Genomic DNA, 21,509 nt, shown 5'->3' on the forward strand with positions numbered 1-21,509 from the left:
CCTTCCTTCCTTCCTTCCTTCCTTCCTTCCTTCCTTCCTTCCTTCCTTCCTCTCTCTCTCTCTTTCTTTCTTTCTCTTTCTTTCTCTCTCTCTCTTTCTATAGTGAAAACTGTATTTTTATTGCCTTTTATTTTCAACAATGATTACTTGAACTTAAAAAAAAGAGCAGACTTTATTAACTAATGGTTACTGAAAAGTCAAACCTTTCCAGCCCACTTCATATTTTCTTTTAACCATTTCAGACCATGATCTGTTTCTTATCCTCCTACTTTCTAGCAGCATCTGTTCAGGGGAGATTGCCTGTGGCACACACAGCTCCTGCTCATGAGATAAGGTGAAGCAGCCTCATCCGTTGTGAGTGAGCACAGACTCTGAGATCAGACAGGCTTGGGCTTGAAATTAAACTTGGATGTTAATTGCCTATATGGCTTTGGACAAATTGCCAAGCCCTTTTGAAGTTTAGTTTCTTCATCTGAAAAATGAGGATAATAGCAGGCACCTTTTAGGGCTGTTGTAAAGATTTTTAAAAATATGTATAAAGGGCCAGGGATGGTGGCTTACACCTGTAATCCCAGCACTTTGGGAGGACAAGGCGGGAGGATCACCTGAGGTCAGGAGTTCGAGACCAGCCTGACCAACATGGAGTAGAACCCCGTTCTACTAAAGATACACAATTAGCCGGGCGTGGTGGCACATGCCTGTAATCCCAGGTATTTGGGAAGCTAAGGCAGGAGAATCACTTCAACCTGGGAGGCAGAGGTTGCAGTGAGCTGAGATTGTGCCATTGCACTCCAGCCTGGGCAACAAGAGTAAAACTCTGTCTCAAAAAAATGTATATGTGTGTGTGTGTGTGTATATATATGAAAAATGTATATATCTATAAATGAAATGCCATCTCTACTAATATACATATATATGTATAAAGTAGTTGAAATGAAATAATGATTATTCTTCTAAGTTAGGAATGCTTTTGGCTGCAATTAACTAAAAAAATCTTCCTGCTTAGCTAGAAGTTTATTTTTCTTGCAAAAGAAGAGGTCTAGATAAGCAATTAATAGCTTTGTTTTAGCTGCCATCAGAGACCTAGTTTATTCCTATCTTTCTGTTCTGCTGTCCATCCTTTTGACCTCATATTTATCACTTCATGGTCTCTAGGTGGCTACTACTTCTCTGTAAGTTCCACATAGGAAGAAAATGAAAGAAGCTGCTCCAGCTGCAACTATCCCCTTTCAACAGGAAAGCACTAATTATCAGAAACACCAAACTAATGTCTTACTGGCCAAAACTGTGTCTCAGACCTATCCCTATCATTGAGGGGGAAGGGGAAACTGGGATCGCCAGTGCTATAACAGAAGGTAAAGAAAGGAGAAGAGAGTTAGTAGTGATGTTAAGTGAACCAGCCTGCAGTGATGTCTGTCACACTATCATTTATTGATAGGGTGGCCATATGTCCCAGTTTGTCAGCGCAACCTCGGATTACACCTGTTGTCCTAGTGTGATTATTATTATTATTATTTTTCGAGATGGAGTTTTGCTCTTGATGCCCAGGCTGGAGTGCAATGATGCAATCTTGGCTCACTGCAACCTCTGCCTCCTGGGTTCAAGCGGTTCTCCTGCCTCAGCCTCCTGAGTAGCTGGGATTACAGGCATGTGCCATCATGCATGCACAGCTAATTTTGTATTTTTAGTAGAGATGGGGTTTCTTGGTCAGGCTGGTCTTGAACTCCCGACATCAGGTAATCTGCCCACCTCGGCCTCCCAAAGTGCTAGGATACAGGCCTGAGCCACTGCACCCGGCCGTCCTAGTGCAATTATTAATAGCACCCATTCTCAGAGGTGTCTTGGTTTGAATGACAGATTCTATGTTCACCCTTCTTATTGAGCACTTGCTATTTATTGTAGGCTCTCATTAAGTAGTAGTTATTAATAAGACAGTTAGAACACAATCGTAAGATACACAACAAGTCAAGTTTACATGCGGTGATTGCCTGTATGGTACAGGCAGGAGGTACACTGAGTTTACAAGGGAGAGAAATGAGTATGAGTTGACAAAGAGTTGAGGTCAGCTGGTCTGGATGGAGAGGAAATATATGGGGAAGGTGTAACACCAAGGCGAGAGAAGTAACTGGGTTGGACACAGTTTAAAATATGCAAAAGTAGCTGGATACGGTGGCTCAAGCCTGTAATCCCAGCACTTTGGGAGGCCAAGGCAGTGGATCACGAGATCAGGAGTTCAAGACCAGCCTGGCCAAGATGGTGAAACCCTGTCTCTACTAAAAACTATAAAAATTAGCCGGGCACAGTGGCAGGCTCCTGTAATTCCAGCTACTTCGGAGGCTGAGGCAGAAGAATTGCTTGACCCTGGGCGGCAGAGGTTGCAGTGAGCCGAGATGGCGCCACTGCACTCCAGACTGGGCAACAGAGCGAGACTCCGTCTCAAAAAAAAAAAAAAAAAAAAGGAAAAGTACACACTTGACATGCCAGGGGCTTTTCTTTGAAGACTAACAACAAGGTTTTCATGCTGCCTTTGTTTGAATGATGAACACTTTGTAATATGAGGTGCAATGCTAAGATAAGATATGATTGGGTCTGAGAGCATTCTTGGAACTGATGACACAAAATAAAACAGCCGTTCATATTTGTGAAGCCACATTTTTTTGTTTTTTTGGCTATTACAAAACCTACCACAAAAGTTTAACATGTGAGAAGAAAGATATTTTTCTGGCCGGGCCTGGTGAGGCTGAGGTGGGTGGAAGATGAGGTCAAGAGATTGAGACCATCCTGGCCAACATGGTGAAACCCCATCTCTACTGAAAATACAAAAATTAGCTGGGCATGGTGGCACGCACCTGTAGTCCCAGCTACTCAGGAGGCTGAGGCAGGAGAATCACTTGAACCCGAGAGGCAGAGGTTGCAGTGAGCCGAGATCACGCCACTGCACTCCAGCCTGGTGACAGAGCGAGACTCCCTCTCAAAAAAAAAGATATTTTTCTAAATTATTCTCTTGAGCCTATAGTAGATTGTGACCTTGAGATATTTGGTAATAAATCATTCTCTATCAAGAGAAAATATTTGCAACTTCCAAATTTTCTTTTGAATTGAGATTAAAGGAAAACATTTATGGTCATTAATTTTTTTTCTTAGTTTGACTTTTAAATCCCCCCAATGTTTTTTATTTTTATTTTTCAGAAACAGGATCTCCCTCTGTCATGCAGACTGGAGTGCAGTGGCATGGGCATAATTCACTGTAGCCTCAAACCCCTGGGCTCAAGTGATCCTTTCTCCTTGGCCTCCCAAAGTACTAGGATTATATTTGTTTTAGATATTTATTCCTTCTGTTAGGCTGCTTGGTGAGCTGATATAGCTGAAAGAGACAAAGTAAAGAAATTTGATTCTAGTCTCATCCCTGCCACTAACTAGTAGTCTCTTAACCCCTCTGGGTCTGTTTATTCCAATACAAAATGCAAGATTGAAAAATCCTACAAGCCCCTCCCCAGTGGACTCCTAAAAGTCCCTTAGTGTGCTTGGGTAATCAAGGGAAACTGAATTAGCCAATCAGCTTGGAGCCTCAGGTTAATTTGGTTTAGTGAAGAATTAAGAAGTAAGATCGCAGAGGAAAACTGAGATAAGACCCGGAAGTGCCTCACATCCAGCTAAGTAAATTGCCATTTGTTTTTGCCATTTACTAAGCAGCACTGAAGAAAAGTCAGTGTGAAAACGGGTGTGCTGGATGGGTTGGAAGGAGGAAAGACTGACAAGGAATAAAAACACTTGTTTTATTCTGAGTTTTGAGCTATTTTACGATGTTCAATAACCTCACAACATACCTGGTTCAAATGGCAGAGGAGTAGTCCCTAGAAAGCCTCACTGCCATGCTCAGCTTACCTGCTGCTGGCTCCATGTCCTGACATTTTCAATGGTGCCTCACCGTACTCATCATCTGGACACAGTCTCTTGCTGGTTGCTCTTCAGCTCCAGCCTTTCGATGACTATTTTGCTTCTGCTGGAATGTTTGTTGGCAGCCTTTAGTTTTGCTCCTAACCACCTCCCACTATCCCCGCAACCCCATCGCCCCGCCGTAACTCCTTCACTACTTAGCAGCTGCACAAGAAGGCCTCCCTCCTAGGCTCCACTCAGTTCCCAGAAGAGCAATTCTTATTGCTCTAGGATTAAATTTATGCTACCGCTGTTAACATTTTAGGATATCTGTAGTGTTAAATCAAGTTCAGCCTAGAGCTGCCTCCCTACATATTTTAAGTTTGGCCTAAAAGTTTCTCTAAACATTGTGAACTATAACCTAAATGCACTTGTTAATGGACTGAAGCCTACTCTGTGCCAATCACTGAGTTTTGGCCAATGAAAGGTGGCCAACTTAGTCAAACCATGTTCAAATAAGGCAAATGTTGAACTGTGACCAATCCGGCTGTTTTTGTACCTCACTTCCATTTTCTGTGCATCACTTTTGTTTTTCTGTCCATAAATCTTCCACCACTTGGCTATGCTGGAGTCTCTGAGCCTACTCTGGCTTGGGAGGCTGCCCAATTCATGAATAATTGTTTGCTCAACTAAACTCTGTTAAACTTAATTTGGCTAAGGTTTTTCTTTTAACAATAGTCATATAGTATACTGATCTGTGGTGTTTCTTTATTGAACTATGGTGACATTACCAGAGCTAGTCTCAACTTTCCATAAAAAAATCCCTCCTTTGGCTGGGCACAGTGGCTCATGCCTGTAATCCCAGCACTTTGGGAGGCCAAGGTGGGCAGATCACTTGAGGTCAGGAGTTCAAGACCAGCCTGGCCAACATGGTGAAACCCTGTTTCTACTAGAAATACAAAAATTAGCTGGGCATGGTGGCAGGCGCCTGTAATCCCAGCTATTCGGGAGGCTGAGGCAGGAGAATTGCTTGAGCCGAGGAGGCAGAGGTTGCAGTGAGACAAGGTCACGCCATTGTACTCCAGCCTGGGCAACAAGAGCAAAACTCTCAAGAAAAAAAAAAAAGTGCAATCCCTGACATGTTTATACTTCTTTTCCTTTTTTTTTTTTTTTTTTTTGGAGATGGAGTCTCACTCTGTCACCCAGGCTGGAGTGCAGTGGCACCCAGAAAGCAGAGGTTGCAGTGAGCTGAGATCTTGACGTTGCATTCCAGCCTGGGCAAGAAGAGTGAAACTCCATCTCAAAAAAAAAAAAAAAAAAAAAAAAAAAAGGGGGTAATTTTTGTTTTTGCTATCACTGATAGTTCCCATGGCTTTTTTTTTTTTTTTTTTTTTTTTTTTTTTGAGACGGAGTCTTACTCTGTGGCCCAGGCTGGAGTGTGGTGGCTTGATCTCAGCTCACTGCAACCTCCGCCTCCTGGGGGGTTCAAGAGATTCTCCTGCCTCAGCCTCCCGAGTAGGATTACAGGCACATGCCACCACGCCTGGCTAATTTTTGTATTTTTAGTAGAGACAGGGTTTCACCATATTGGCCAGGCTGGTCTCGAACTCCTGCCCTCAAGTGATTCACCCGCCTTCGCCCCCCAAAGTGCTGGGATTACAGGCGTGAACCACCGCGCCCAGCCTGATAGTTCCAATGGTTAATTCGAAAACAAGGCACAGGCCAGGTGCAGTGACTCACACCTGTAATCCCAGTGCTTTGGGAGACTGAGGCGGGTGGATCACCTGAGGTCAGGAGTCCAAGACCAGCCTGGCCAACTTGGTGAAATCCCATCTCTACTAAAAAATACAAAAAATTAGGCGGGCGTGGTAGTGGGTCCCTGTAATCCCAGCGACTTGGGAGGCTGAGGAACAAGAATTGATTGAACCCAGGAGGCGGAGGTTGCAGTGAGCAGAGATGGTGCCACTGCAGTCCAACCTGGGCAACAGAAAGAGAATCTATCTCAAAAAAAAAAAAAAATGTCACAGCTGGGTGTGGTGGCTCACACCTGCAATCCCAGCACTTTGGGAGGTCAAGGCGGGTGGATTGCTTAAGCCCAGGAGTTTAAGATCAACGTAAGCAACATGGCAAAATCAAATATACAGAATTTAGCCGGGTGAGGTGCTGCTCGCCTGTAGTTCCAGCTCCCTGGGAGACTGAGGTGGGAGGATCTCTGGAGCCTGGGAGGTCGAGGCTTCAGTGAGCTGTGATTGCACCACTGAACTCCAGCCTAGGTGACAGAGGGAGACCCTGTCTCAAACAAACACAAACAAAAAAACAAAAACAAGGCACGTCAAAGAATCTTCCTTTCTAATTCTCCTGCCTGCTCTTGCTACTATCACTGACTTTTGCCATCCGAGGCTGATGCTGAACTTCATGGCAGTGGCCTGTTTCATAGTGTTAGGTTCCACTACACACCACAGGGAGGCAGCAAGTGGAATTGGGTGAAACTGGACCCCAGACTGGCCTTGTCACTCACTGCTCTCTGAGTTTTGACAAATGTCTCATCCTCTTTAGTAATCTCATCAAGGTAGTGAGAATTTTAGTATCTATCTTATAGAGTTTGTTGTAATGGTTAAATTAGTCACATAAGCATATGCAGCACAATGTCTGGTGTATAGTAAGTGCTTAATAAAAGTAGCTTTTAGTATACTTTCCCTGTTACATTGAATAAAATGCTAGTAACACTACTTTAACACCAACTAAAAGAATGGCTACTTCCAGCTGGGTATGGTGGCTCATGCTTATAATCTCAGTACTTTGTGAGGCCAAGGTAGGGGGGACCACTGGAGCCCAGGAGTCAAACCAGCCTGGGCAACATAGCGAGACTCTATTTCTACAAAAAATAAAAGTTTAAAAAAATGGCTACTTTCAAATGTCCTTCAAAAGGTGCTATTGCTTTGTGGTTTACAGTATATCACCTTTCATAAATTACGTTTTACTTCTTGTTTGCTTGTTTTTGTTTTGTTTTGTATTGTTTTGTTTTTTTTCTTGAGATGGAGTCTCGCTGTGTTGCCCAGGCTGGAGTGCAGTCGTGCGATCTTGGCTCACTGCAAGGTCCACCTCCTGGGTTCACGCCATTCTCCTGCCTCAGCCTCCCGAGTAGCTGGGACTACAGGTGCCCACCACCACGCCTGGCTAATTTTTTGTATTTTTAATAGAGACGGGGTTTCACTGTGTTAGCCAGGATGGGTCTCGATCTCCTGACCTCATGAGCCGCCCGCGTTGGCTTCCCAAAGTGCTGAGGTTACAGGCATAAGCCTTCGCACCTGGCCTGCTTGTTGTTTACTACTAATATTTATTTGGTGCCTACCATATCCTAGCACTACATACTAGGGAATATTGAAGATATGAAGATAAATAAGTAGCAGAAGGTCAGTCTTAGAAAGGCTAAACGTAATGAGAATATAAATTTATACTCTGTCAGTTCAAAGTGTGAGCAGAGTTCAGTGGAAATACTGAGATGGAGCAATTAACTCAGGGTAAGTAGAGAAAAGAAAATACCACCAGGCGGGGTGGCTCTATGCCTGTAGTCCCAGTATTTTGGGAGGCCCAGGAGTTCAAGACCAGCCTGTGCAACATATTGAGACCTTGTCTCTACTAAAATTAAAAAAAAAAAATTAACCGGGAAGGGTGGCGTGTTCCTGTAGTCCCAGCTACTTGGGAAACTAAGGGAGAAGGATTGCTTGAGCCCAGGGGTCAAGGCTGTAGTGAGCCATGATTGTGCCGCTGCACTCCAGCACGGGTGACAGAGTGAGACCCTGTCTCAAAAAAAAAAAAAAAAAAAAAATTGGTTGGGGGAGAAGAAAGAAAATCCAAGAAAGTAAATTAGGAGGGTCTTGAAGGCTGAATAAGAAAAGAGCAAGTGAGCCGGGCGCGGTGGCTCAAGCCTGTAATCCCAGCACTTTGGGAGGCCGAGACGGGCGGATCACGAGGTCAGGAGATCGAGACCATCCTGGCTAACACGGTGAAACCCCGTCTCTACTAAAAATACAAAAAACTAGCCGGGCGAAGTGGCAGGCGCCTGTAGTCCCAGCTACTCCGGAGGCTGAGGCAGGAGAATGGCGTAAACCCGGGAGGCGGAGCTTGCAGTGAGCTGAGATCTGGCCACTGCACTCCAGTCCGGGCGACAGAGCAAGACTCCGTCTCAAAAAAAAAAAAAAAAAAAAAAAAAAAAAAAAAAAAAAAGAAAAGAGCAAGTGCTAGTCCTGGCCTCCCTGGGTGCAGTGCACTCCCTGCCTGCTGCAGCCTGACTCGGCCCCCCTAGTCTCCCGAGGCCACTCCCCCAGACCTCACTAAGGCAGCAGCACAGCACGCTTGACTTCATGCTTGGCGCCAAAGCTGATGGTGAGACCATTCTAAAAAGCCTCCAGTCCATTTTCCAGAGTCGGGGGATGGCGGAGTCGGTGCACACCTGGAGGGACCATGGCTATTTAGCAACCTGCACAAACAACGGCAGCTTTGCCAATTTGAGAATTTCCCTACATGGATTGTGTTGCTGGACCTTCAGAATTACGATGGTGACGCACAAGGCAAAGAAGAGATCGACAGTATTTTGAACAAAGTAGAAGAAAGAATGAAAGAATTGAGTCAGGACAGTACTGGGCGGATAAAACGATTACCACCCATAGTTGGAGGAGGAGCCATCAACAGATATTGGCCCACTGCCGATGGGCGCCTGGTTGAATACGACGTAGACTGAGGTGGTGTATGATGAAGATTCATCTTATCAAAATATAAAAAGTCTACACTCGAAGCAGTTTGCAAATATTCTCATCCTAAGTGGGGATGTTAATTTACCAGAGAGTGATTTGTTGTATACCTGGGCCATCATGGCAGTGGCAAAGAAGATTACACTGGCAAAGATGTACTCATTCTGGGAGACAAACATGGGGCATATTGTGCGAAATAGTCAAACTAAAACCAAAGATGGTCACTATGGTAGAGCTTGACCAAATGGTGATCAATGGATGTAAGAAGTATATGTGAAAAACGTGTGGCGATGTCTTAGACAATCTTAAAGGAGGCTGCTATGAGGTTCTAATAGAAGACTGTATTCCGGTACTGAAGAAGTACGCCAAAGAAGGGAGATAATCTTATTATGTGATTAATGATTTGACAGCTGTTCCAATCTCTATGTCTCCAGAAGAAGATTCCACATGGGAGTTTCTCAGACTGATTCTTGACCTCTCAATGAAAGTATTGAAACAGGATGGGAAGTACTTTACACAGGGGAAGTGTGTCAATCTGACAGAAGCGCTGTCACTCTGTGAAGAACAGCTGGGGCGCCTGTATTGTCCTGTGGAATTCTCAAAGGAGATCGTCTGTGTCCCTTCGTACTTGGAATTGTGGGTATTTTACACTAGTTGGAAGAAAGCTAAACCTTGAAGATGAATAGCCCCTAAATCACATGTGCTGCAAATGGCCTTCCTGACCTCCATATGTTGTACATGACATCAAAATGAGTCAGGTAATTGATTGTGAATTCCTCAAAGTTTTCCTTTTTTTAATTATTATTTTTAATTTAAAAAAGCAAATGGGAAATCTGTATTTTGATGAGCTTAGGGTGTTATTTTTTTGAAAGTCAGCTGAAGGATGGTTAGACAGCACAGCGAAGACTGCTAAATGCACTGACCCCTCCTGGAATGTGATTTTTGTTCCTTTTTATTTCTCTGTGGGCTTTTGTTTTTGTTTTTGTTTTGGTAGATCTTCAGTTTAGATGTTTGGAGGAATGAACATCATTGTTTTGTGCTGAAGGAAAGATCTTGATGGTGTTTCTTTCCCCAAAAGTTGACTTAGATATTAAAATTTGGTGCTTTCAAGAGAAAGTTAAAAAAATGAATAAGAATTGCTTCAATTAAAATTACAAAAAAGAAAAAAGCAAGTGTGGTTGGGTGCAGTGGCTCGCGCCTGTAATCCCAGCACTTTGGGAGGCTGAGGCAGGCAGATCACAAGGTCAGGAGTTCGAGACCAGCCTGAGCAATATAGTGAAACCCCGTCTCTATTAAAAATACAAAAATTAGCCGAGCGTGGTGGCAGGCACCTGTAGTCCCAGCTACTTGGGTGGCTGAGGCAGGAGAATCGCTTGAACTGGGAAGTGGAGGTTGCAGTGGACTGAGATCATGCCACTGCATTCCAGCCTGGGTGACAGAGTGAGACTCTGTCCCCTCCCCCCAAAAAAAAAGAAAAGAAAAAGAAAAAAGAAAAGAGCAAGTGTGTTCCAGTTAGGGAAAACTGGGTATGTAAAGCCACATGGGCATGAAAGGATACCTTATGATAGGGGAGATAAAACTTAAGGAATAAATGTTATAGTTGAAGCAGCTCTCAGAACTTTCCTTCAAGGCTGGATATTTAACAGCAAGTCTTTGATCTTTGGGGGAAAGGGACTAGAGTTGGTTGGAATCCTGGGTAAACACTGACCTTTTAGTATCCTAGAGGTGAGATTGAATTCACTGCTAATTAGTGTTGATTTTGGCTCCCCTAGGGAAGAGTAAACATAAAGAAGGCAAGGAGCAGGAACTCAGGCAAAGGCAAGTGTGTGGGTGTGTACATTTCCAGAACTACTTGGAGAAATTGAGAGTGCAAAGAAGGTCTTGAAAATAGAACAGGAATTATGTCTCATGCTTTAAAATAAAGTAAATTCTGCTGGAAGCAACTAACACATCATACCCTAAAAATAAAAACAGAGGGAAAATGGAGCCTCTTTTACTGTTGATGTGATCATTTTAACCTTGGCAGCCTTCCAAGGGAAAACCATAATCAGGTTGTTTTTATTGTTTGCGGGCTGGAGCAAATGCTGGTTTGTAAACATCGTAATGAGTCCAACTCAATAGCCTTAGGAATGTCTACCCGCATTTGAGGTATGCTTCACTGGGAGCCCTAAGAGTGTTGTGCAAAAGCAATGGGGCAACTCACCAAACCCACAATGTTTCAGAAATTTTCCAGCTAGAGAGGTGCTCTGGTTTAGGGGCACATTGAACAAACCTGCCTTTGTTTCAGGAGAAAACACTGGAAAGGGTTTTGCTTTTTTTGTTTGCTTGCTTTTAATTTTTTGTCCTTTCTTTTTCTTCATAGAACAGTTGTTTGTGGTGATTTTTTTGTTTGTGGTGATTTTTTTTTCAACCAAAAAAGAATGTTTATGAGAGAATTATCTATTTCTGTATCTTCTGGTATCCACGCTACCTTTATTTATTCGTTTTAATTTAATTTTATTTCTTTTGTTTTTTTGAGACAGAGTCTTGCTCTGTTGCCCAGGCTGGAGTGCAGTGGCATGATGTCAGCTCACTGTAACATCTGTCTCCCAGGTCCAAGTGATCCTCCCACCACAGCCTCCAGAGTAGCTGGAATTATAGGTGCCACCACGCCCATCTAATTTTTGTATTTTTAGTAGAGATGGGGTTTCACCATGTTAGCCAGGCTGGTCTCGAACTCTTGACATCAAGTGATCCATCCGCCTGGGCTTCCCAAAGTGCTGGGATTACAGGCATGAGTCACCACACCCGGCCTCATGCTACCTTTAAAAACATCTGAACAATTCAAGTCAATTCAGCCAGTGGTTACAGACTCTTCCCTGGTGCCCAGAATTTGAAATGAGTAAGATCAAGGACCTGTCCCACAGAAATGCACATTACGGTGGCGAGGACAAGTATGTACACAGTAACTGAAACACCAGACAGGATTTGAAGATGTTGGAAATACTAGAGGAAGAGCTGAATTCTGCTTAGGGTATTAGAAAGAGAAGAGACCAGGAGGGGAGGAGAAGAGAAGAGAGGAGAGGGGAGGAGAGGAGAGGGGAAAAATTTAAGCTGAATTTGAATAATAGGTAGAATTTCAACCATTAGATGGTTGTGATAAGAAAAGGAATAAAATTAATCTCTTGTAAAGCAAGAATTTAAAACAAATTTTGTGCGCAGTAACAAATAAAACCAGTTTTTATTTATTTATTTATCATTCCATAAACATGTGTTGAGTATCTATGAGGTGCCAGGCACTGTTTAGAGATAAAGATGCATAAAACATCTTCCCTGCCCTCAGGTGAAGAGAGATGTGAACATAAAAACTTATGCTACAGGGAGTCAATTATCGACAGAGGGGTGCACAAAATACTCTGGGGGCACCACGGACTGGAGGGAGTCAGAGACTTCACAGAGGAACAGAGACTTGGAGGTTCAGTGGGGAATGGGATGAGGAAAACATTATATGCAGGGGGAATGTCATGTATTGTCGTGTACAAAGACATGAAACTGCATGGGATTGTAGGGGAGTCAAGAGGAAAGTTCCCTTCACCCTCTGCAGGTTCACTGAAAAGTTACTGACATGAAGCAGATTAATAGGAGAAAAGGCATGCAAATTTGTTTAACATGTATACACGGAGGCTTCAGAATTAAGACCCAAACTCCCAGTGAGGTATAGAAGCTTATCTGCCATCACATCTTGATGTTACAGAAAGAGTGGGGACTTGGATCTGGGTGTGGTGGCTCACACCTGTAATCCCAGTACTTTGGGAGGCAAGGCTGGCAGATCACTTGAGGTCAGGAGTTCAAGACCAGCCTGGCTAACATGGTGAAATCCCCATCTCTACAAAACATACAAAAATTAGCAGGGCATGATGGCAGATGCCTGTAATCCTAGCTACTCAGGAGGCTGAGGCAGGAGAATCACTTGAACCCAGTAGGCAAAGGTTTCAGTGAGCCAAGATTGCGCTGCTGTACTCTGGACTGGGTGATAGAGTGAGAACCTTTCTCAAAAAAAAAAAAAAAAAAAAAAGGAAAAGAAAAGAAAAGAAAGAGGAAAGAAAGATTTGGATCATGGCAAAAGAGATTATGGGAGTGGGGAAAAAAGGAATTATGTTAAGGGGCAATGAACCGATAGGGAACAGAGATTAACTTGTAAATAGGTCTCTTTGACAGTGGAAGGTTCTGGTCTGCTCAGTTGTGGTTACATTCTTACTCTTGTAGTGGGGGAAGAAAAAACAGTTGTTCTCCTTGGTGGGTCTGGATCTTAGGCAGATAGAAACTTCAGCTTTCTCAGAGAAGTTGTCTGTCTAAGATCCACACCCACCAAGGTCTTTGGGAACGACCGTGGGGACTGGGGGGAATGTCAGTGAGACCTTGCAGTTTCTTCAGTTCAGCATGTCAATATTCCAATATTTTGGAATATTGTCTGTTAAGCCCCAACAGGATGTTTGTGAGACCTCAAGTACTTGGAGACATCTCAAATATAGGGCATATGGGGGGGCAGGTGGGAACAGGGGAGATGAGAATGAAGCTAGAAATAAAGCCAAGAACTAGATCTTGAAGAGCTTTCTAGACCATGCAATGGAAATCTAATTTTATCCTATAGGCATTTTAATGAAGGATTTTAAGCAGGACAGTACTATAGTAAAATCTACATTTTGGAATAATCACACAAGTGGTTTCCTGGAGAATAAAATTGAGCTGGACAAGATGGCAAGTAGGGAAGCCTGCTAGAAGGTTCTTTCAGCCACCTAGGCACAGGATGGGATTAAGACCGTTAGAGTCCATCACCCTTCATCAAACCACACATGCAACTCAAAATTCAAGCAAAGCTAACCATATAAGACTAACAAAAACAAAATTCGGATTTTTCTTAGGATGATTACCTAGATGCATTGAGAAGTATATATATTGAATATGAAAGTATTTTAAGACTTATTTCCCCCTCTCTTGGATGCGTCTCATCTGCTGGTGCCTTAAAGCATGTGCATCTCTACCTACTGTGGGATCCCAGGATGGAAATGTAAAAGGATTGGGGTGGTGTGGAAGTGGGAGGATCAAAAGGATTGGGTGAGGGGAGCATAGAGGCCAGGGATGGCACCTAGGTTTCCTGCTTGGCCAACAGATAGCACACATCATTTCTGGGTTTCTGTTCCTTATCCTTCCCAACACATGGCAGAGGCCTCCTCCCAGACAGGAATGGTCCCAACCTGTTCCTGTTGCAGAGGCCCTCTATCCTTTGAGCTTAGTCCAGGCTCCAATAGGGATTTTTAAATACCCTCCGTGAGGACCAAAAATAAATCCCTCCACAGTCTTCAAAATGCTCAGGACCAGGTGGTTTCAGCACCATTGTCATGAGGCTCCAGAAGCAACCCTGGGGCTCAGGAGAGGAGGGCTCAGCAGGACTTCCTCATTCCTTCCTCCCATTGCTAGTCCTCCTCCTTTTAGTGGCTCCTGTGTACAAAGATAACCCAGTCCCCTTAGTCACTCTGGGACTGTGACTCAGTGACAAAAGGAGAGGATGCAGCCTGATAGACACCAACTCTACATGTCTGGGAACAAGGCCCCAGGCAGCAACTACATATATCACTGGGATTGCTCCTGAATGTTCTAGAGCACCAAATACTCTGTTGGGAAGCATATTCTCACCATGCACTTGGGTCCAGTATTCATTGCACTGTTTCCAGTATTCATTGCACTGTTTGCTTTCAAGAGCCTCAAAGCCCTAACTTCAAGAGCAAACAAAAGCAAATTTAGAATGTGTACCAGATATATTCTCAATTATAGCTTCAGCTTCCCCTCTGTGTTCGCCCAGGCACAGAGTATGGGCTCCCATATGTGCCATTTACTGTTTTTCATCAATATTTAAGCATCCACCTTTGCCAGAGGGTGTCCTCAGGCAACGGGTAACTATGCCACCATTTCAACCACTTATTTGGTGCCTGATATCATTTTTTCTAAGTCATCCTATTTCTGAATTCAAAACTTTGAAAAAAATCTCCATTTTTTTCTTCTTTCTTTCCTTCTTCCTCTTTCCTTTCTTTCTTTCTCTCTCTCTCTCTCTCCCCCCCTCCCTCCCTTCCTTCCTTTCTTTCTTTTTTCTCTTTCTTTTCTTTTCCTTTCTTTTCTTTTTGAGATGGAGTCTCATTCATTGTCACCCAGGCTGGAGCGCAGTTGGCTTACTGCAACCTCCACCTCCCAGGTTCAAGTGATTCTCGTGCCTCAGCCTCCCAAGTAGCTGGGATTACCGGCATGCATCACCACATCTGGCTAATTTTTTTTTTTTTTTTTTTTTTTTTTTGAGATGGAGTCTTACTGTGTCACCCAGGCTGGAGTGCAGTGGCACATTCTTTGCTCACTGTAATCTCCGCTTCCCAGGTTCAAGTGATTCTCCTGCCTCAGCCTCCTGAGTAGCTGAAATTACAGGTGCCTGCCACCACGCCTGGCTTATTTTTGTATTTTTTAAGTAGAGACCGGGTTGGCCAGGCTGGTCTTGAACCTCTGACCTCAGGTGAGTCGCCCACCTTGGCCTCCCAAAGTGCTGGGATTACAGGCGTGAGCCACTGTCCCGGCCAATTTTTTATTTTTAGAAGAGATGGGTTTCACCATGTTGGCCAAGCTGGTCTCAAACTCCTGATCTCAAGTGATCTGCCTGCCTCAGCCTCCTAAAGTGCTGAGATTACAGGTGGGAGCCACCATGCCAAGCTCGCTCGCTCTTTCTTACTTTCTCTCTCTCTCTCTCTCCTTCCTTCTTTTCTTTTCTTTCTTTCTTTTTCTTTTGTCTTCCCTTTTTACCCAGGCTGGTCTTGAACACCTGGCCTTAAGCAATCCTCCCACCTTGGCCTCTCAAAGTGCTGGCATTACAGGCATGAGCCACCACACCCAGCCAAAAATATCTCAGTTTTGGAATGCTGGACTCGACCACCCCAGGCAGCTGAGCCAGCTTACTGTATCAGGGAGGATTCACTCACTTTTACATACATGGTTATCAGAGACAGGCCACATTCCCAGATCACAGTAGAGATATAAGCATATTTTTAGCCCTTAAACCAAGAAAATCTCTGTTGTAATTATAAGTAGGCAAAACACTATCATCATCAACAATAAAAACACACCCAGAAGTATACATTGTAAATTTTGAAAAAAACTTGAATTCTCCACTTCTACCCCAATTTCATTTCCCTCCTTCCTGGCAACAACTGGGCCTTCATTTGTGCAGAACTTTTCTTGAACTTGGCAAATATCTTTCCTTATCTATGAATAGATGTCCAATTACATGAATAGTGACTGTCATGAAACTCTCAGAAATGTGCCTATTTTGTGGACTTCATGGTTATTTAACTTACACCCTCCTTATCTTCACACTTATAAATAATTTTCTTAAATTTCAAGCTAAAGTTGTACAGAGGTGGGGGTAGGTGTGAACTGAGAATCAGAAACCTTCTCCGTGCATACTTCTGAATATTTTTATGTTTAGGCTGTGATCTTTTTGTGGTTTTCTGCATTTAAATAATGTCCAGTCTCTAGAGCTCAAGCTTTGCTCATGAGCTGCCCTGTGATTTGACAGGTCTTCATTATCTGCGTTCACTTACCTCCTTGGGGAAATGTTTTCAGCCAGAAATACTGGGTCAATTAGCAAGTACTATGGAACAGTGTGTAATTCTCAGAACTGGCTCCCAAAGCCCTCTGGCTCCCTGGTGAGCAACACTTAAATGCCTCTCCAACATTGTGTAATCACTTCTTCAATCAGCCGCACATCAGTTCCCGCTCTCGGGAGGGAAGTGTGCCTAATTTCATTTGCCTTTCTCTTCATCACTCATGAAGGATGAAGGTCTTCTGTGCAGATGCCTCCTGAGCCCATTAGTTTTTGGAGTAGTAAAGGCTCAGCCAGCAAAAGGCCCATCCATTTTTCTTTTTTCAAGATGGAATCTGGCTCTGTTGCCCAGGCTGGAGTGTAGTGGCGCAATCTCAGCTCACTGCAACCCCTGCCTCCGGGGCTCCAGTGATTCTCCTACCTCTGTAACCCCTGAGTAGCAGGGATTACAGGCGTGAGCCACCATGTCCAGCTAATTTTTGTATGTTTAGTAGAGACGGTGTTTTGCCATGTTGGCCTGGCTAGTTCCTAATTCCTGACCTCAAGTGATCTGCCCACTTGGTGCTCCCAAAGTGCTGGGATTACAGGCATAAACCACCATGCCTGGCCCCATCTTTTCCTTTTAACAAGCAGTTTACTTTGCTTTCCCAAGCCAAGTAGACCTGCACGAGCTTTGACTTCACAATTCTTGTTCTTCAATGGATTTACGTTATTACTTACTACGCTCCCTTCAGATGCAGGGCCAGTTTAGATTTGACATATTTTCTCTTCATGTAAAGTTCAGAATGACTGCAGATACCTACATAATTTATGGTTTTCCTGGCTCCCCAGGAAATATATCACTGGAGAGGCAGGCACTCCCCAGAGGCTTTTCTGTTTCCCATCATGATGAATATTTATTTGATTTTAAAAAACCTACTCATTCTTTTGATCTTGGTGTACATATAGGTATATACCAATAAGAAATGTAAATACCCTTTATTGTCATTTTATTTCCTGAGTAGCATTTTAAAATGTAGTACTGTTTTGTATGGACTAAATAAGGCTTTTCCTGAAGACCCCAGGCATGGTTTTCTGTGAAGTGAGTGAGGAAATGGAAACTGGTGGGTCTGACTCTGTGTTTGCTCAGGGCTGGTACTCAGTGAGCCCACTATGAATTTTGAACAGTCATTCATGATAATCGAGGAAAGAAAAGCTGTATCAGGAGAGAAATCAGATGCGATGAGCATGAACACGAAAGGGCTGCCTTTTTTCTCTGAGATGCAGGATGTGGGCTTAAATGTTAATCTCTTGAGATGAGTGCATTTCATATCTTTTGACAGTGCAGTAAAGAAAGGTATCAGAGATTGGGTAAAAAGATAAAGAAATATTGGCACTTAGTGTATGAAGGCTCTTTGGAAGAGGTGAGCAAGAAGTATTTTAGTTACTGCGGACAAGTCATGGAACCTTTTTGTCCTTTGTCTCCTAATTCATAAAGCAAGGAGGTAGGAGGAGAGAAGCACTGAAGTGTCTTCAATTTCTTGCCTTCCCCGATTGTATAAGTCTTTATATTTTGGACAGTTTAAGCAAGACCAGTAGGCAGGATCTAAATAAAAGTATGAAAATGGAGATAGCTGTTGAGAATGTAAGCTGGCTGGAAAATGTGGGCAGAGATGGGAATGACAGAAAGAGAACATAAATGGTCTGGAATCAGAAAGTTATATTTAATCTGAAAATGTGGTCAAGGTAGGAAAAGGATTTTGGGGGCAGCTGGCTGGATGGTTTGCATGAAGTGAATATTTTCTAGTGTGACATTTTAATTCCTTTGGTTATTTTAACAGCTTTATTGAGATATAATTCAGATATCATGCAATTCACTCATTTAAAGTATACAACTCAATGGTTTTGCATATTCAGAGAGTTGTGCATACACCACCACAATCAAGTTTGGAACATTTTCATTACCCTAAAAAGAAACCCTGCTTTGCTTAGCCAGCTTTACCAATCTCTCCCCTCATACTCCAGTCAACCAGGAATCTACTTTGTCTGTATAGATTTGCCTCTTCAGAACATTTTATGTAAATGGAATCATACAATGTGGTCCTTTGTGACTGGTTTCTTTCACTTAATGTAATGTTTTCAAGAGTCATTTATGTTGTAGCATGTATCAGTACTTCATTTCTGTTTATTACTGAATAGTGTTCTATTGTATGGATATATTACATGTATTTATCCATTCATCAGTTGATGAATATTGGATTGTTTCTACTTTTTGGCTACTATAAGTAAAGCTGCTATGAGCACTCATGTACAAGTTTTTGTGTGGACATGCAAAAAAAAAAAAAAAAAAAAGTCCTGCACCGTATTACATTCCAACCAGCAGCATATTAGGGTTTCAGTTTCTCTACACCCTTGCCAACACTTGTTATTAATTATCTTTTTTATTCTAGCCATTCTAGCAGGTATGAAGTAGTATCTGACTGTGGTTTTGCATTACCTGATGGATAATGATGTTGAACATCCTTTAATGTGCTTATTGGTCATTTGTATATTTTCTTTGGAGAAATATTTATTTAGATCTTCTGTCTTTTTTTTTTTTTTTTTGAGATGGAGTTTTGCTCTGTCGCCCAGGCTGGAGTGCAGTGGCACTATCTTGGCTCACTGCAAGCTCCGCCCGAGTTCAAGAAATTCTCTTGCCTCAGTCTCCCGAGTACCTGAGATTACAGTTGTGCGCCACCACGCCTGGCTAATTTTTGTATTTTTAGTGGATACAGCATTTCACCATTTTGGCCAGGCTGTTCTCAAACTCCTGACCTCAGGTGATCCACCCACCTCAGCCTCCCAAAGTGCTGGGATTATAGGCATGAGCCACCGTTCCCAGGCCTCTATTTCTTTTTTGAGACTGAGTCTCGCTCTATTGCCCAGGCTGGAGTGCAGTGGCTTGATCTGAGCTCACTGCAACCTCTGGCTCCTGGGTTCAAGTGATTCTCCTGCCTCAGCCTCCTGAGTATCTGGGATTATAGGCACCCACCGCCATGCCTGGCTAATTTTTGTATTTTTAGTAGAGATAGGGTTTCACCATGTTGGCCAAACTGGTCCTGAACTTCTGACCTCAAGTGATCTACCTGTCTTGGCCTCCCAAAGTGCCGGGATTACAGGCGTGAGCCACCGTGCCCAGCCTCCTCTGTCTATTTTTAATTAGGTTATATATTAGTATGTTTTGCATTGCTATAAAGGAATACCTGAGACTGAATAATTTATAAAGACACCTATTTGGCTCACAATTCTGCCACCTGTACAAGAAGCATGGTACTATCATCTGCTTAGCTTTTGGTGAGGCCTCAGGAAGTTTGCATTCATGGTGGAAGGCAAGAGGAGCCAGTGTGGCGCATGGTGAGAGAGGGAGCGAAAGAGAGAGGAGGAGGTGCCATGCTCTTTAAAACAACCAGCAATCCGTGAACTAATAGAGCAAACTCACTCACTAACACGGGACGACATGAAGCAATTCATGAGGGATCCTTCCCCGGGACCCAAATATTTCCCATTAGGCCCCACCTCCTTCAAAATTGAGGATCAAATTTTTCTTCTTCTTCTTCTTTTTTTTTTTCATGACAGAGTCTCATTCTGTCTCCCAGGCCCCAGTGCAGTGGTGCAGTCACATTCACTGCAGCCTCAACTTCTCAACTCAAGAGATCCTGCCACCTCAGTGCCTCCACTCCACCCCCTATGAGCTGAGACTATAGGAATGATATGGTTTGGCTGTGTCCCCACCCAAATCTCATCTTGAATTGTAGTTCCCATAATCCCCATGTGTCATGGGAGAGGCCAGGTGGGGATGACTGAATCATGGGGGCAGTTTCCCCCATCCGTTCTTATGATAGTGAGTGAGTTCTCATGAGATCTGATGGTTTTATAAGGGACTTTTCGTGCTTTTGCTCAGCACTTCTTCCTTGCTGCTATCATGTGAAGGAGGACATGTTCGCTTCCCCTTCTGTCATGATTGTAAGTTTCCTGAGGCCTCCCCAGCCCTGCGGAACCATGAGTTATTAAACCTCTTTCCTTTATAAATTACCCAGTCTCAGGTATGTCTTTATTAGCAGCATGAGAACGGACTAATACAAGGCATGAACCACCAGACTGTCTAATTCTAACAATTTTATTTGTAGAGACAGTGTCTCACTACGATGCACAGGCTGGTCTCAAACTCCTGGGCTCAAGTGATCCTCCCACCTCAGCCTCCCAAAGTGCTGGGATTGCAGGTGTGAGCCACCATACCTGGCCCGGGGATCAAATTTCAACATGAGATTTGGAGGGGACAAATATCCAAATGATATCAGGTGATATTAAAACAATTATTGAGTTGTGTTACTTACAGATTCCATATACAGATACAAGTCCCTTATTAGACACACAATTTGCAAAAACGTTTCCTGTTCTGTGAATTTTCTTTACACTTTCTTGATTATGTCTTTTTTTTTTTTTTTTTGAGATGGAGTCTGTCTCCGTTGCCCAGGCTGGAGTGCAATGGCGCGGTCTTGGCTCACTGCAACCTCCGCCGCCTGGGTTCAAGCGATTCTCCTGCCTCAGCCACCCGAGTAGCTGGGACTACAGGTTCATGCCACCACACCTGGGTAGTTTTTGTATTTTTAATAGAGGTGGGGTTTCACTATGTTGGCCAGGCTGATCTTGAACTCCTGACCTCGTGATCTGCCTGCTTCGGCCTCCCAAAGTGTTGGGATTACAGGCGTGAGCCAACGTGCCCAGCCAATTGTGTCCTTTGACACATACGATTTTTAAATTTTGATAATGCCCAGTTTATGTATTTTTTTTTTATTGCTTATATTTTTGGTTTCATATCTAAGAAATAATTGCCTAATCCAAGGCTGTGAAGATTTATGCCTACGTTTTCATCTAAGCGTTTTATATTTTTAGCTCTTACATTTAGGTCTTTGATGCATCTTGAATTAAATTTTGTTTATGGTCTAAGGTAAAGGTCTAAATTTACTCTTTTGCATGTGGATATCTCTTTTTTTTTTTTTTTTTTTTGAGACAGAGTCTTGCCCAGGCTGTAGTGTGGTGGCACCATCATGGCTCACTGCAACCTTCACCTCCCAGGTTCAAACGATTCTCCTGCCTTAGCATCCCGAGTAGCTGAGATTACAGGCGCTCACCACCATGCCTGGCTAATTTTTGTATATTTAGTAGAGACAGAGTTTCATTGGCCAGGCTGATCTCGAACTCCTGACCTCAGGTGATCCGCCTGCCTCAGCCTCCCAAAGTGCTGG

At 43.4% G+C, this 21,509-nt stretch overlaps 1 protein-coding gene and 1 pseudogene across 2 annotated transcripts in view; both read left to right on the plus strand.

The window, feature by feature from the left end:
* Positions 1–9,303, plus strand: part of LOC111532140 — a 17,120-nt pseudogene extending 7,817 nt beyond the window's left edge.
* NIM1K (NIM1 serine/threonine protein kinase) overlaps positions 1–21,509 on the plus strand; it is a 91,137-nt gene that overhangs the window by 6,544 nt on the left and 63,084 nt on the right. The gene's annotated exons all lie outside the window — the stretch shown is intronic.

This window comes from Piliocolobus tephrosceles, chromosome 4, assembly GCF_002776525.5.
Source record: "Piliocolobus tephrosceles isolate RC106 chromosome 4, ASM277652v3, whole genome shotgun sequence".
Taxonomy (NCBI): Eukaryota; Metazoa; Chordata; class Mammalia; order Primates; family Cercopithecidae; genus Piliocolobus; species Piliocolobus tephrosceles.